The sequence below is a fragment of the Lepidochelys kempii genome, chromosome 2 (genome assembly GCF_965140285.1).
Source record: "Lepidochelys kempii isolate rLepKem1 chromosome 2, rLepKem1.hap1, whole genome shotgun sequence".
Lineage (NCBI taxonomy): Eukaryota > Metazoa > Chordata > Testudines > Cheloniidae > Lepidochelys > Lepidochelys kempii.
In genome coordinates this window covers 208,875,381-208,890,916 of record NC_136381.1, presented here as the reverse complement: position 1 = coordinate 208,890,916, position 15,536 = coordinate 208,875,381, and positions in this window count along the sequence as shown.

Genomic DNA, 15,536 nt, shown 5'->3' with positions numbered 1-15,536 from the left:
TCCCAGGCCGTCTAGCAACAATGGTGGCAATAAATAACTTTGCAAAGGAAATTCTGTGTCAACCAAGAAGGTTAAAAAAACTGACTGAAGAAAACGTACCAAAAGAATAATTTATTGCCTCTTAGCATCTGCTTTTATGTGTATCCTTTTGAGAACAAATTAACTAACCTTGCATATCTCCATATGGTCCTTTCTGGGGATACTCATCACTATGAAAGCGCATGTTTGTTAGGCCCCTAATAACAAACACGTATGTTTGTTATACATTGGAGAATGTGAGGATTAGATGTTGATGGTGCTTTTACAATATGATAAATTGCTGCAGGAGAAGAGAAATATTTTAAAATCTGCCAGGGATTTTCCTTCCACGGAAAGGAGCCCAAATCCCAATATTTTATGTGTATGCTTTAGGTCTTAAAAGCAGCTGCTTTCAAAATGTAGATGATACCCACATGCTTCATAAAATCCCCCTTCGAAGGTCAGTAATGAATTTGCATTATTTTTTAGCAATGGTAAAATTAAACGTTAGTGCCAGAAACAGAATGAAAGTGACCTTTACTCTGATGAAGAGCTTTTCTTTGTCTCTCTCTCTGTGTAAGTAACTATCTATAGAGGAAAGATTTAGGCAGTAGAGCTGCAAATCCAGTTTTTAGGCTAGGATTTCAATAACTGGAGAATATTAAAACCTGGTCTGTATTTACAGTGAACAAGTACAGTAGAAAAAGCCCATGTTTCCCATTAATTGAATTTGGTGAACAAATTTAGGCCAAACAAAATTCCCAAGGCAGTAATTCTTTTGTAAAAAATATGTTTGCTTTCATTTTAACATCTAGTATGGAAATTATTTCTTTATAATAATGAGGAAAAGTAGCCAAGAGTGATATATTTAACTACAGACAACAGGCCAGTGTTTTACATTAATTTGACCAATGTTGTGCTAAATGTAGTGCTAAATGACTATTGTCTTGTGGTAGAAGAAAACACATATAGATTTAAATGTTGTGTGCCATGCCCACAGATGGTGTAAATTGGTATAACTCTGATGAAGTCAATGGAGCTATGCTAATTTACATCAGTGGAGAATCTGGCCCTATGAATAAAGTCATAGCTAGTGCTGATAGGGTATAAGGACAGGAAACCAGTCACAGTGGTAGAGATCAGATTCTTGCTATGGTAAGTTCTTGATTTAATCATCCAAGATTCAAATGGTTACTAATGTTCATTGCATTTAGGCAGTTTATTTTGAAGCCTCTTTCTGTCAATTTATTAACATATTATATTAATACATAGCAGTATTGCCAACCCCAAGCAATCAAAAACCATGAGTGAGCGCCCCACCCCCAAATTATGAGATTCACTTAAAAATCAAGAGCTTTTTTAAAAATAACAAATTTGTGGTCCTTTTTATTTGCTTTTGCTTTCTGAATCTTTATAGGGCATTTGGTTCACATTTCAGGCTTTTTTCCACAACCATGAGAGCTCGAAACATTTTTTTTTTTTAATGAAACCTGAGATTCTCAAATAAGTGCCTGTGTCCAAGAGCTGGGGCATTGAGGAAAACAAACAGTGCGAGACCTCTGATAAAATTGCAAGATTTGGCAACAATGGCTTGTAGCTATCCTGAGAGAGAGTTGTGATATGGTTGCTGAGAGCTATGATGACAGCCAAGAACTTATTATTATGGAGATGGAAATCTCCTATGCTGAAAATAAAAGAATGGGCATGATCAGTAAGTAGAGGCTTGATCCTATGGCTCATTGAAATCAATGGCAAAGCTCACATTGACTTTAAAGGAGCAGAGCCTAAATTAACAGCTCTAGAGGTGATATGCTTCAAGTGGTAAGACATCTATATGGCTTTTATTAGAGGCCATGAATGTAGAAACGCCTATAGTTATGGTTGCCTGAGCTTCCCCTTATAACTCCCCAGCTTCAAAGTCTTATAACTTTGTTTAACTTAAACCATTTGGTCTGAAAGTTTCCATACCAGGTGTCTGCCCCAAGGTGAATTTTTGGAAAGTGTCAATTAAATGATTCAGCTGTTTCCAGGAATGAGGTTAGGGAAAAATATGTTATTTTGACCATGTTAAAAAAGTTCTTTAAACCATATTCTTGAGAAGTTCTAGAGCCTTCATGCTTTGAAGCCAGGGCAGGGGGTTGCTCTGGTATCATGGATGTGCTTTTTGCTATCCCTGTGGAAATTTGCCCAATAGTGACCAAGTTAAAAGCCTTTTGAAAACCTTACTTGGTGCATGCTCACTAGAGACCTGATAGAGTTCAGCAGCTAAATTCCCCACAGGTTCCATATGCACTAAGCACACGCCATCCCCTCACAGTTTCTGCATGCCAACGGGACTGCACATGCACTATTCCCACAAAGTGACTGATCATGCTCCCTCCCTGGGCTGTCAGGACTGAGCAGAGTGTTCCCTGCCATTACTCCTCCCAGCTGCTGTGGGTGCTGTTGCATTGGGTACAGGAGCTGAGAGCAGAGAGACTGTCTCTTGTGTAGTCTCAATGCTCCCCAGACAAGGGGTACTTTAATTCTGGCATTCTCTACATGTTTGGGGGGGGGCTTGATTTTGTAATTTTAATGTACTTCTAACCTTTTTAAAAATGTAATTGCAAAATCAACTCTTCAGGAAAAGAGAGTGCCTATTACACTATGTTTTTACAGTGCCTAGCACGATAGGACCCTGATCTCAGTAAGGATATCTAGGCATTACTATAATACTAATTAATGACAACAACAATAACAATAATAAATGAAGACACAATGTTCCTGATATAGATTTACTTGACTTGGAGGAAGAAAGTTTAAACTTCTTAAATGACTTACAGAGGTTTCCCAGCAGAATTTTTGTTCTTAAAGTACTTATGAGTTCTGCACCAGGAAGGCTTCCTCCTGCAGAGCTGTGCATACCCTGAATCTGATTCTGGCTCTAACAGGCCAGCTGGAAATTCTGCCAGCAAGGACAGAAACTCTCAGCTAATGTAGGGATTTCAGAGCTAGCTTCTATGCCAGCTGTCTCCATAACCCTGCACTAGCACTGGAGTGTAAGGGGGTATGTGGAGGATGGGTATGGGGCAGGGCATAGCTCTGCTCTGTTCATCCTCAGCTGGCATAAGTTAGAGCAGTTGTAACTCATGCTGGGGAAGGGGCCAACACAAATCAACCCACAGAATTAGGGACTCATGACCAGCCCCATTTACTCGCACTGTGTGGAGCTTGGATTCGGGGGGAGAATTAAGCCTATAACATACACCAGTGCACTAACAAAGGTAATTTGAATGGAAGGGTATTGTTTGTTAATTTTGCTCCATGTAACCTTATGGAAAAGCCAGTGTAGCATAATCTATGGTAAATACAAGCTTTGCCAAATTGCCACAGAGTTTAGGTGGGGATCCAATCAAGCTGCTCCAAACATAGCCTGGTTTAATAGCAGCCACTGCACGAGAAACCAGTGTTAAGCCTATGAGAGGAAGCTCACATCTGTGGTTCCCCACAAGTACCTTATGACTGGAGCTGAGCCTGCATTGGAACCCCTGGGGTCAGCCCTCACTTCATTCCACAACTATGGGAAAGATTTGGATCCAGATCCAGGCCAAGATCTGACTTTTGTGGTTTCTGTCTCTCCCTGTAAGCTCAGGTTGTGCCCTGTTCCCTGGACCACACTGTAGGTATGTACCTGGCTATTAAAAGGAGTAATACCACTTCATGTGAAAATGGACTCTGTATATATTGCAACCCTGTTTGTTTCATTGTAGTTTTGCTGTGCATATCGAACTGCAGGAAGGAGTGATGGTATTGTGAAAAAAGATATATTGGAATTGGAAAAGGTACAGAAAAGGACAACAAAAATTATTCGGGGTATGGAACAGCTTCCATATGATGAGAGATTAATAAGACTGGGACTTTTCAGCTTGGAAAAGAGACGACTAAAGAGGGATATGATAGAAGTCTATAAAATCATGACTGGTGTGGAGAAAGTAAATAAGGAAGTGTTATTTACCCCGTCTCATAACACAAGAGCTAGGGGTCACCAAATGAAATTAATAGGGAGCAGGTCTAAAACAAACGAAAGGAAGTATTTCTTCACACAATGCACAGTCAGCCTGTGCAACACTTTGCCAGAGGATGTTGTGAAGGCCCAGACTATAACAGGGTTCAAAAAAGAACTGGATAAGTTCATGGAGGATAGGTCCATCAATGGCTATTAGCCAGGATGGGCACGGATGCAAAACAATGTTCTGAAGTGTCCCTAGCCTCTGTTTACCAGAAGCTGAGATTGGGCGATAGGGGATGGATCACTTGATTTCCTGTTCTGTTCATTGCCTCTGAAGCACCTAGCATTGGCCACTGTTGGAAGACAGGATACTGGGGTGAAAGGACCATTTGTCTGATCCAGTATGGCTGTTCTTATGATTAGGGCATTTGACTGGGAATTAAGAAATCTGGGTTTTATCCCCAGCTGCGCCATCTGCTTCCTGTATGACCTTGCACAAATTCCTTAGCTGACCTATACCTCAGTTTTCCCACCTGCAGAATGGGGCTACTAACACATCTCTTACTCACAAGGATGTGGTGAGGATAAATTCATTCATGTCTGTGTAGTGCTCCAGGAAGCCTATCTGAGAGTATGAAATAAAAACTTTAAATGCAGTTTTCTTTAGGTAAAATCTCTGCGTGACTATGGAGGGCCAGATTCTGGCTGCTCCTGAATAAATGGGTGTGGTGGGAGAGGAGGCATGGATCCCTCTTCTCCACTGTGCATACATGCACAAAGGGCAGCTGCAATCCTGATGCACTCCCTGAGACCAACACCAAGTGAATCCCAGGCCCACCCTGCATCTGTGTTGGCTGGTGAACTGTGGGTGGCAGTAGGGGGAATGCCTCCAAAAAGGCAGCGGGAGCCCATCCCTTCAGAGTGCTCCCTCAGCCTTCATGAGTCCTCCAGGCTTAGAATGCCTCTCGGAAGGCCTCACCATCTGTAGCTCTCTTATGGGGCTGTGGTTTACAAAGCCATAATGTAGCCCATAAACTATACATGGGGTGGTTAAGACACAATTAAAGAAACATGTTTAAGGAGTATTGAGATCACTCACTGACCCATCGAGCTCCAGGGAACAGGATGTAAACACAACCTACATACAATACATATCATGTGTGCAGGTACTGAATGACATTTTCAGACTCAGCCTATATGAGCTTGGTTTTCATATGTGAATGTCTAAAACAGAATAGATTGTACCACAAAAAATTAGAGAAAGAAAATCCCTACTATGCTCCTGCTCTCTCTCTCTCTCTTCTTCCACTTCCATTTGTGATATTGAGGCATCTGAGGTAACTGTAGACTTTATATCCAGATGACTTCAAGAGAGACTCTATCTCAGATTACCAGAGTCTGCAGAATTCAGCTGTTTCAAGTGCAGTCAGAGGTCACTGCAAATCAGCAGTCTTTGAAAATTAACCTACCATGCCATCCACTTCTCATGGCTTGCCACATCTATCTAAACATATCTATATACAAAATGAATGACATCTCCTGCTGCCCTTTAAAATGGTTTTGTATAAGATCTCTCTGTTTTCTCAGCCTTTGTGCTAACCTGACACACAAGGGCCAACCAGCAACTCCAATTAAAAGTTCAGAAGAAGTGGGTAGATCTTCTTCCAGATGGCTTTCAAGTGCCACTGAGCTCTGCAATAGATATTCACCAGCCCCTGGACAAACAGTTAGAGAAACAGAAACTAGGCATTGAGCAAAAAAACCATGGTAGTACTTCTAACCTAAAGAATTTTTCAATATGAGTATTACCAAGGCAACTGCGTTTGGGAAAGGTAAAGGCACATATTTAATCGGAAGGGAGAAAGATAATAGTACTTTGTGTTTGTTTTCAAACAGACAGTGATTTTATCCTTGATTTTCTACTTTTCTCAAAATTCCCATTCATAAATTCATAGATTATAAAACCAGAAGGGACCATTGCGGTCCTTTAGTCTGACCTGCTGTCTAACAGGTCAGAGAATTTCCAAAAATTAATTCCTGTTTGAACCAGAGCTGATCTTTTATCCAATCTTGATTTAAAAATTGCCAGTGATGCCATTCTATTGAAGCACCATTTTATATTGATTTCCCCCTAGCATTACCCTGTGAGTGTGCTGAGATGACTTGTCCATTCCAGGAAAAGTCTGCTTCTCTCTGCAGTAGGATTTACAACCTAACCGAGAGAGAATGCGGAATTTTGAATCAAATGGAATCCTGAATCAACATCTTTTCAAAATGTGTGTTCCTTTTATGGCCATTTTGGCATGGTGATGCTGGACTGTAAAATTTGTTAATGTCCACTGCACAGAACAAGCAAGAATATCTAACTTGATACAAAGACATACAAATCCAGATTTGTTCTAACACATGTGTATCTGTACATACACACACATTTCACATGCAATATCATTTGCAGTGGTGACATATCAAAGCATATAACTGTGCATGTGTGTGTGTAGATAGATAGAACATCTATATCTCTATATGCATAGAAATAGATAAGTGTTTTTGATATGTCACTGCTGAAAATGATTTTGCATATTTAAATGACGCTGGTAACCTGGATTGACCTCCACATTGTAACCATATAATAGCTTTCACTTCTTCCATGTTTAGTGTCCGATTTCTAGCACTCCCTAACATTGACAGGAGAAGGTCCTTATCTCAAGAAAAATGTGGATACATTGTGACAATTCCCTGGCCAGTGAAGTTGTTTGATGTGGAAATGGCCTCAAATATGTTGGATTCTCACAAGCTGTGGGTGAATCACCTCTTCTGCAAACTAATTTTCCCCTGCTGATACTCACACCTCCTTGTCAACTGTTTGAAATGGGCTACCTTGTTTACATTGGCCTCATTAGCACCACAAAACTGATTTCCACCCCTTCTTGTCAACTGTTGAGAATAGCCCACTTCCACCTTAATTGAATTGGCTTGTTAGCACTGACCCCCCACTTGGTAAGGCAACTCCCATCTTTTCATATGCTGTGTATTTATACCTCCCTATTGTATATTCCACTCCACGCATCTGATGAAGTGGATTTTATTCCCAAATAAATTTGTTAGTCTCTAAGGTGCCACAAGGACTCCTCGTTTTTGTGAATTAGGAGTGGCGAAACTGCATGAACGGGGGGAGCAGAAGAGGCCAGGCCTATCTCTTGTCCTACCCCTCAGGATCCAGAAGGTAGGAACTACCCAGCATCTCTCCCCTTCTGTGGTGGAGAGTTCCCAAAGCTGCACAGCCAGCACCTGATGCAAGAGAGTCCCTGTTTCAGTTGCTAAAGCAGGGAGTGAGGGGGGCAGGTTGGGTTTTTTGTATGTCATTAACAAAACTTGTGCATCTTTGATATGTTGCTTAGTCAGTCTTTCTGTTACTATTCACTTGCAATTACATGTCTATTTAAGATGTTATTGACAAACAGACCTGTGTGGCATTGTGATCTTGTCCACTTCTGATTAACTTCACATGCTTACGGGATTGTGGTGCATGAGTTGTGTGTGCAAGTGGGGGAGAGGGAAACTTCTGTTGTTACTGATATACCATATCCCCCTATTGATTCTATGGGTAGCGCATAGTAGTTGTAGATGCACCACAAGGCTTACAGGGCAAAATCTTAGTGATTACTGCAAATTACAATTGTAAAGCATTAGATTCCCCAGAAAAGTATGCTATTATGTTCCTCTATTTATGGCTTATACATGAACTCAGAGCATGGGAAATTGTTCCCCATCTACTTCTCCCCATTAAATTCAAAAATGAGAATCTCCCATCATTAGGGGGAAAACAGATTGCATGAATGATGTGACTGCTGCTTATTCAGTATTGAATCAGTCAGGGAAGCATTTTTCTTGCTGGTATCTTAGCGAATGATTCAAGAACCAAGACTACCAGAAAGAAAACAGAAAGTTTGCTTTTGGCAAGAATGGAGATTTCCTAGCATGTGGCCCAGAGTGGATTTTTTTATACCATTGAATAGAAAATTACGAACGTTCAGAACTAATTTTTGAAAACTGTGGCCCCAGTTTTCCAAGTTGGGTACCTAAAGTTAGGCACCAAAATCCATATTTTGGCACCTTCCAAAGCAGCCTGATTTGCAGAGCTGCGTTGAACCTGCGGCTCCCATTGAGTCAATTTTGGCCCGTGATCGGAGAAAAACTAGCTGGAGGAAATTAATAAATTAACAAATGCAAATTCTTTAAAGAAAAAAATGACCCGATTTAAAAGTAAAATAACTGGCTTTTCGGGCTGATTCGTTTCCACTCTGATCCTATTAAAAAGTTGTATGTCCCCTGATGAAGATCTTACCTGGGAAAATATTTTTGTTTTGGAAGAGCTGCAGGGCCAGATTCTCATCTTTGTCCAAAAAACATTGAGTTTCGCTGTGAAGAGAGAAGGGGACACAAAGGAGCTGCTTGTGATTTCTCAAACCTGAGGCTAGTTTAGTGCCATCCTGGTGCCCAGCAGAGGCTGCTCTAAGAGAGTGTCTGCACTGCAACTGGGAGGTGTGCTTGCAGCACACAAGGGCTTTCAGCTAGCTACCGCACGAAAAATAGTAGTGAAGCCACAGCAGCACAGGCTGACCAGTGCCACCCAAGCATGAGGGACCCTAGTGGGGCATTACTCAGGCAGTTGCCACAGATTAACTGCTATTTTTAGTGACCTGCCTAATTCAGAGTTATCTTGGGTATGCCTACATGTACTGCAATCACACCTCCTGATTGGACACTACACCAGTGATGAGCCCTCTGGGACTGTTCTGAGAGCAGGGAGTTGACAGGGATGAGATACTCTCTGGGAATGCCCCCCCTTTACATGAGGAGTGGGTGAAGACTGATATAGCTAGCCAGATCAACCAGATTTACAGCCCCTTGCTGCTGATGGCCTAGTGCAAAGGGACAGTTACGTTGTGGACAGGGACACCCTGTGTGAAGAAAAAGAAAAGGTGTTGGAATGTAGCATCTGTTAATAATTATACCCATAACAAACTGCAGGTGCAAATGCATGTACTTATCTATCTGATTATTCAGCCAGAAACATATAGTTAGATGTCTAAGTGCTAATATTTGCTCCTGCTATTCATTACAGACTCAAAAATTACAGGGTCAATTATTTGCAGACATAGATTTATGCCTAGGTTGAGCCCTAGTGAAAATTACTCCCTATAGACCAGAACATCAGCTGGTGTAAACTGATGAGATGCACATGCCTAAATTGAGTAAATATGTGATCTTATTGCTGTAACCGTCATCCCGTCTCGCCAATCCCTTCCCTATGGTTTGTTATTTACACTTACTACGCCATGTCAAAAATTACAGCCAAACAATATCAGGCCTAATGCTTATTCACATTAGTCCCACTGAAGACAATGGGCCCAATTCTCAATTGCCCTGAGGTCCCTTTATGCTACTTTGGCAGCAGATCTCCCCCTAAGGAAATATCTTTGGTGTAGGAGGGCTTTCCGGTTGAAGAACTGGCAGAATAGCTCTATGCTGCCCTGCTCATAGTCTCTTATGTAGGATGCCTGCCACAGGATGTTCCAGCAGGGCTGGGGCATTACTACATTCTGGTTATTTTTGGCTGCATACAGCCCGTAAGGGGACACAGGCAGCCTGAATATAAATTAAAGCTGCCTTCAGGTTAGAGCTACTCTGTGACTTACACTGAGGATTAGGTAGGCCTGGGCCATGGTCAGGACACCAGAAAATGCAATGGTGGTATAAACAAAGAAATAATTAATAATCATCAGCAAATGTATTTCACAGCAAATGCATATGAAAACCACTGTATGCGGTCAGTACTTGAAAAAGGGGGTTATAAAAACACTCTAGGGTACTAAGAAATTGGCTCATAAAATAACTACACTAACTATGTCAATTATTAGCTTTTCACTACAAGATAAATATAAACTGACTTTATTCCCAAACTAAGAAAATATAGGGAATCAATCTCAATAAAAAGAACTGTTAGGGTAAGCTATTTGGGAAGTAGAAACAAGCCTTTCCTGGCTTAGAAACATTAGCCTGCCCTTCTCAGCAGGTGATTAATGTCTTCTGCTGCCAGATGACACTGAACTTTCACAGTGAGTTTAGCTGGCAGGGAGATTATTAGGAATGCCTGCATATAAACTCCATCAGCATTATGAGTTTTGTGGGGGCAAATTTACAAATGTCTCTATTTCCTTGAGAAGATAAACTTTAATAAAGTAGAAATTAAACTTGTTGTTTTGAAGCCAACTAATTATAGTATTAGCGATATACATCTGGGACTTCATGGGACTTGGCATCATTCTCTAGTGATAGAGCCACATTTTGAAACTTGGCCTCCGAATTCGGCTGCAGATGCCATTTTGCAGGTGCAGATCATGCCATTTAGATGTGAATGTGCCTGCAATTCAGGTCGTTAGATATCTCAGTGGCATCATTTATGCCAACAATAATTTCTGACCACAAAATAAACTGAACACTGGGTTGAGAGCCCTTTAAAAATCAGGCCTATAATGTTTTAGATATTACTCTTGATACTTATATGCCATAAAATTCTTTAGATAAAATGGGTAGAGTTCCTCTCTGCTGTTGCTCCTTTAACATCAATTACAGTTACAGTAGGGATGAATTTGGCTCAATATCTTTTGTAAATTCTTGTTTGTTTTTTTTTCCAAACAAGCTTTTAATTTTCTTTGTTCTGAGCAGAGCTGACTGGGAACTTTCTGCCAAAATATTTTTGATGGACAATGCAGTTAGTGCAAAATTGAATTTTTCCCTCCATTTTTTTGATTTCCCATTGGGAAAATCAAAATGAAATATTATCTTTCACAGTAGGTCAACCATATTAAAATATTTTGGTTTGTTGAACCGAATTGTAATGTTTCATTTCAGGTCAGTTTGCTAGCGATATGTGTTTACCTGATTTACTGCCTCATGGGAGTTGTTGGTCAGGTGCCTCATACCTCCATTATCCTCTATGGCCAGGCTCCCTAGCTGGACTACATCTCCCATGATGCACTGCAGTCTTCCCTCAGATTGAGTCATGTGTCAGGACCACCTGCTGCTTTTTTTCAAAGCAGCATTAAAGTCTGTCTAGCAACACATCCCCTGGACCTGTCTGATGGAATCTTCCATGGCTAGTAGGATTCCTAGGAAAATGGATGCATTAACCAATATCCCTGCTCCATCTAGTAACTGGTCACAGCAGGATTTGGTCCTAAGTGTTTGTTGTTCAGAATCACTATCAATAATCAATTCAAGATGTTGTGTAACTATAAAAACATACATGCTTAACTGTGTGATTTGTTCTAATTTTTGCAGAGAGGAAAAGGTGATGAACTGTAAAATAGCAATACAGGAACACAAGCAGGCCTGATTTTAACCAGATGGCCTGTGAGTCTCCAATTATGATGATCAAGACTCTACAATTCTGGGGCACCTCAAGGCCAGTTTCTGTTCCAAGTTCAACCAAATTAGGTAGCAATAGAAAGTAAGGTTTGTGACAGGTAGGTCTAACTGGTCTTTTGTGACATTACTAAGACTACTACATTGACTTAAGAAAAGTATAATGACAGCAATTAGTATTTAATAACAACCATAATTATGTTCAAATAAAATAATAATAATACCATTAACTATGAGCCACTTCCAAAGAGCAATTTTTATTCACACCAATTTTACTATTCTGGGCAAATGTCCATTTTAATTACATAGAGGGTAACATACTCCTATTTGAACTGAGGCAAAGGTACATCCGTCTTTTGATACTCACCTCAGACTGCCTGTCCTCTTGGAATACAAGCCCTCTGGAGTTTGAGCATGATGGTTTGCAAAGGGACTTCATGTCAGAGCCATTAAGTAAAGCTTAGATTCCTTCAATGGAAAATTCTACCAATGCTGTAGTTCTCTCTTCTGTGGATGAAATGTATCACTAAAGAAATCCAAACTGTTCAATTGCTTAAGCTAGTTTCTGTATATGGCAGCTTCTCTCCAGTGTCTGTGTAGCCTTTTTGAAGCTCCACAGCCATCTCATAAAAGGGCTTTGCCATATTTTGTGTCATCAGTTCATTGCTATTTGGACCATTCAAAACAATACTAAACAAAATAACGCATAACTTTCCATGGAATAAAATTCTGATCAGGCTAACTCTTTGATTTAGGTCATCTTCATGAATTAAGAAGAGCCCATATTAGAGAATACGCCTGGTGTGACCCAAGAAACCCTCAATGCCAGCTGGGGAGGGGGTTACAAGAATTTCCTGATTCTGGTATGTGCATTCTGTTTCACCAAAGAATGTCATGTGAGGTCTTAAATGAAAGCCAGGGTCACACTGGACTTTAATATCATTGTGAAATGTATGTACAGGTACTTTGTAAGGAGTTATGTATATATACTGAAAACATGTTTTAAAGTCTGTATCAAGGCAGCATTGGCAAATAGGTTTTCTGTAAGACAAGGGATGCTTGTTCACTAGTCTCTCTGTTTAACTGTAGATTAAGAATTGTCTCATTCACAATGGGTCTCCTATCACCTATCTAAGATGAATGCAGACAAGGGATTGTAAGAATTTCAGAAAGGAACTAAAAGTATAGAAACACATCAGGAGAAAAGAACCTTATCTTGAGATACACACTGCTGAACTGTATATGGGGAACAAAGAAGACACCTTGTCGCCCTGCGCCTAGAATGCAGTGCATTTACATTAATGAAAAGGGGATCACAACCAGCTTTGGTTGAAGATGCTGCAAAGGGTTTGGGGTGAGATAAACTTCATTAGACAAGAGGTTAACCTAATAGTTAAGTTTAGTCTCTAGCAAGTGTGTTAAGATTTCATTTGCTAAATAAACTTTTGCTTCCAATATTTCTTGAATCTTTGATAATAAACTATTTTTTCACTATAAATATATCTCAGTGCTGTGATATTAAATTAGGGGCTGATCCTGAGTTGAAACATGCAAACTGGTGTATACACCATTCCCTGGGTACAGCAGACCAGCTATTACTGTGAGTGTACAGTGGATAAAGGGCTGACACTACAGAGGAATGCTTCAAAGGGACTTAAGGACTGGGGTCCATCTATTGTTACCCTGCAAGGTAAAGTAAGGGTGGGCATACCCAGAGGATAGTGCTTTGGTGGCTGACAGGCTGGTAGTGTCAGGGAGATGACTCCCAGTTAAGCACAAGTAAATCTCCCTAACACTGGAGGCCAGGGAGTAGCAAGGTGACTCATGGTCCTGGGTACCCTGAGAACAATCACAACTGCACACTTGTATGTTCATTGAGAGCAAGAACAACAAATAATAATATGCTGTTTTGCAACCATCTCTGTATATTATAGTTTCACAGTTAGTGTTAGCTGCTGATAATGCTCTAATTCTGAGAGTCTGAGTCTGGGCCTGTCTAGCTGCACTGTCCCTGTGGAATGTGTTGGTAGGTTGATATGTGGTCCCTAAAGTAGCCTGGTCCTAGCCAATTAAGCCTTATAGATTAGGACTAAAGCCCAGATCCTACAAACATTTACACATGCATTAAACTTTATATGTGTAAGTGGTCCTACTGATCATTCACATGAGTAGTGGTGGTAACGTATATTTGCAGGATTAGAGCCTACAACTTTATACTCAAACCAGATACAAATTGGGAACCAGTGGATCTCACAGAGCACTGTTGTGATATGTTCTCACCAGCTTTTTTTCTCAATAAATTTGCTGTTGCATGTTGCTCCAGTTGGAGTTTCCACATTGTCGTCACATTCAGTCCCAGATACAGCAGAGTGAGTGACAGTACTCTAATGTGGAGGTGATAAATGCATAGATCATGATGATACAGTCCACATTTAAGAGGCAGGCTATAGCCTCTTAGCTAGCCAATGACAGTGGAATCACTGTTGCAATCTCTGTGTTCAGGAGCAATGAGGAATCCAGCAAAACCCCAAAGCTTCACCATACCTTGATAATTGGTGGCCTAGTGCCACATTTTAGGATGAAGTGAATGTTCTAGGAACTTTTTCAAAGCCTCCCTCTTCTTTGTCACTTCTGTCCCTTCATCTGTTCTGCATTCCCTGCATTAAGTTCAAGATAACTGTCCTTCATACATTCACGTATCTCTCTCGGTGTTATCGGGACATGTTGGCGGTGGCAGAGATTGTTTTGGTGGAGGACACATAGAGCTGAGTGTTGTCAACATACTGTTGACACTGGAATCCCTAGCATCTCACAGTATCTCTCATATCTGTTGAAGAAAAAGGGTGACAATATTGAATTTCGTGTAACTCCACACAGGAAGGCACTGCATGTATACATCATGATTCTGTATCTGTCAGAGGAAACCAGTGTTCCGGGGGAAGCCACCAGAAGTTATGGAGGTTCACAGATAGTTGTGATGGCTTTGCCACAGGATGAGAGAAGTCATGTGTAGGAACAAGACTCCTACAGGGTGTCCTAGGTATGCAGAGGTAGAGCCCAAGGGGGAAGGCAGTTGGAGCTGTGGATGTTCAGAATCTCTTAATATCAGATCCTAGGATTCTTAAATTGGGCAGCAAAAATAGGCCAGCATTTTCAAAAGTCTTCACTAATGGCGAGTGCCTCTAAATATTTAGTTAATAGTGGCAAGTAAACCTTGTCCACACTAGCAAAAAGCTAGCTCAGTTTTGAAAATGGTTTTACTTACACAGAAACTGTTTTCCAAACTGGGGTAGCTCAGTACAGAAGAAAGAATGGCCTTGGAATAAAGGCCCTGGATTAGGAATAAGGGAGAGCTGGTTTCTGTTCCCAGCTGTACCCCAGAATTCCTGTGAGACCTGGGATAAGTAAGTCATTAACCTCTCTGGGTCTCAGTTTAGTCCTCAGTAACATGGGGATAATAGTATTCCCCTTCTCACAGGGTATTGTGAGGCTCAAATGCTATGGTGAGACCAGCATCACATAAAACCCTCTCAATAAATAAGATTCACATAGCATATCTGGTATCCATGTCAGAGAACACCCCTTCATGAGAAGAAGTCAGCTGTTAAATCCAAATTACATTTGGGATGAACCTTCTTAGCCGAATTTAAACCTGGTTCTGCAATATGGCATGGCATGGTTTCAAATTTGTGCCACACAAACACTAACCATTCTATCTGGTATTAAAGCATAAAGGTTCTTAGCATGGATTAGTCTGCTAAAATGTGATATGTGGTCTTGTACCGTCAAATCATGGGTGACATGAACTCCCTTAACTTACAGTGGCTATTTCCAATTTTAATTGAATCCTAGTACAGGGGTTAAGTTGTTTTTCCTATTATGTCTAAAAATAAATTAAACCAGCTCAATATATTTTACATGTACCAAACAAGTTAGAGAAGGACAACAATGGCTATAAAATTATGTGATATGTTTTTTAAAAAAAGGATTCAATATGAAAAAATATAGCCAATTTAATGGTCAAGTTAAACCAGACGCTGTAGGGATAACTTGCCACTTAAAAATCCCAAAGGTGGTTCTATTAACCTGGGAGGGAGTGGAA